Source organism: Corvus brachyrhynchos, unplaced genomic scaffold (assembly GCF_000691975.1).
Source record: "Corvus brachyrhynchos isolate BGI_N302 unplaced genomic scaffold, ASM69197v1 scaffold523, whole genome shotgun sequence".
Classification (NCBI taxonomy): Eukaryota; Metazoa; Chordata; class Aves; order Passeriformes; family Corvidae; genus Corvus; species Corvus brachyrhynchos.
The window spans coordinates 2,110,214-2,112,002 of NW_008237265.1; the positions used below are offsets into that span (position 1 = coordinate 2,110,214).

General features: G+C 48.5%; 1 protein-coding gene across 1 annotated transcript in view; it reads left to right on the plus strand.

The window, feature by feature from the left end:
- WNT7B (Wnt family member 7B) overlaps positions 1–1,789 on the plus strand; it is a 91,529-nt gene that overhangs the window by 4,299 nt on the left and 85,441 nt on the right. The window lies entirely within an intron of this gene.

Below are 1,789 nucleotides of genomic sequence, written 5' to 3' on the forward strand. Positions count from 1 at the left end.
CACCTGCCGTTGTGCTGCCGCCACCGCCTTCCCTGCCCTCCCATCGGCCAGACACCGCTCATTCTGAGACTCATTGTTGCCTTCTTTCCTCCGGCACTGGTCTTGGAGCTCGGTGAGGTACAAGGAACGCGCGGTTCCTCCCAGAAAGGACTCGGTGTGTTGCCCGCCTGGCGCACCTTCCCGGCTTCCGACGTGCCCTTCTTCCGGACCGTCCCCAGGCTTAGGGTAAAAACGGAACCGCGGCTGGGAATAGATGGATGACAGGGAAAAAAATTAAAAGCAAATAGTTTATTAGTGCCTGCCCGCCTGTAGTGTCGGCAACTATTTCAGTGTCATTCTGCCCCCATTTTGTCCAAAATACACCTGTTTGTGGAAAAAAAAGTGACAGATACTGAAGTGCCCATATTAGACGTTACCGACAGCACCTCTCTTCCGGTGTGACGTTTTATTGAAGGGAATGTTTTCGTCTTCAATCAGCAAAATGAATGTGGTTCTCGCTACCCCGGCTGACATACGTATAGAAACCATTTGGATGGAATTTACAAGGTTATTCTCATCATCATCATCATCATAATCGTCATTCTCCTCCTCCTCATCATCATTCATCATCAGTAATTTTTTGGCATAATAACCGGCCCCTGGTTTTAGAATCAAAACTAACTCCCCGAAGAGAAGCTGCAAGGCTTGGTTTCTTTATACGACTTTTCTTCCCCTACACAACACATCTGTGGATAAAGTCAGTTTCGACCTGAAAATTAGAAATTGGCAAACCGTCTTCGTTTCAGCTGGAGTGGGTCAAACTTTGCCAGCACAAGTCCGAAATTTTCCAGTGCCAACATTTACTTTGCATTTTTACAGTTCGCTCTCCCCCTCCCTTTTCCTCCCAGGCACATCTTTAAAAGCAGAGGCACATTTAAAATACCTATCCGAAGCGGAACAAATGCTGGAAATAAAACATTCAAAGTGGCTACTCGTTCTCCTGGTTTCACGTTTAGCAGAGTTGCCCCAGCTCCATGTCTAGCAGGAGAAAGGGCACTGCAGGAGATATACATCTCTAACTCTTTTGCTGTATATACACTCGCACGCACACTTACAGAAATATAAATACGACCATTTTAGAATCCTAAATAATTATAAATAAGACGGTTCTGGAATCGTTGAAAGGCTTAAGCTTCCGTCTCTTGTTAATCGAGATCAGCGTTTCTCCAAAGGATGTTGACTGCCCCAACGTCTGGGCTGACATTGCAGATGAAAGTGGTTAAAGCAACCAAACCCCGAGAAGATATTCATCGCATATTGAGTGGCATACAACGTTTTTGCACCAGTTCTGCAATTCCCATTCCATCTGAGTGAATATTTCGTTGTGTCGCGGAGACAGCTGCACCCGTTCTGGGACTGGTTAACTGGAGGAGTTGCTACCAGGGTGTTTGGTAGAGCTCTTAGCCAAGACATCTTCTTCAGTCATTAGGCAATTAACCTGAGACGAACATTTACAGACCGAGGGCACTTCGGAGCCTGGTTGTTGCTCATTTCAGCTGCATTTGGGTTTAATTGTCTTCTGTGGCCGTTTCTCTTTCGGGGTTCGTTTTCAACCTCCAGCCCCGGTATCTGCAGCGCACATCTTTGCACCATCGCTCTCAGCACTTCCGAAATGAAGGACAGACGCCCAACAATGCAGAGGAAGAGCGACTGTCTCCTGCACGACTGGGGCTGCTCGGGGCGGGGGGCTCCCGCCCGCCGGAGCGGGAAGGGTCGAGCATCTCTTGGCCGCGGGGCGCGGCGGTGCCAA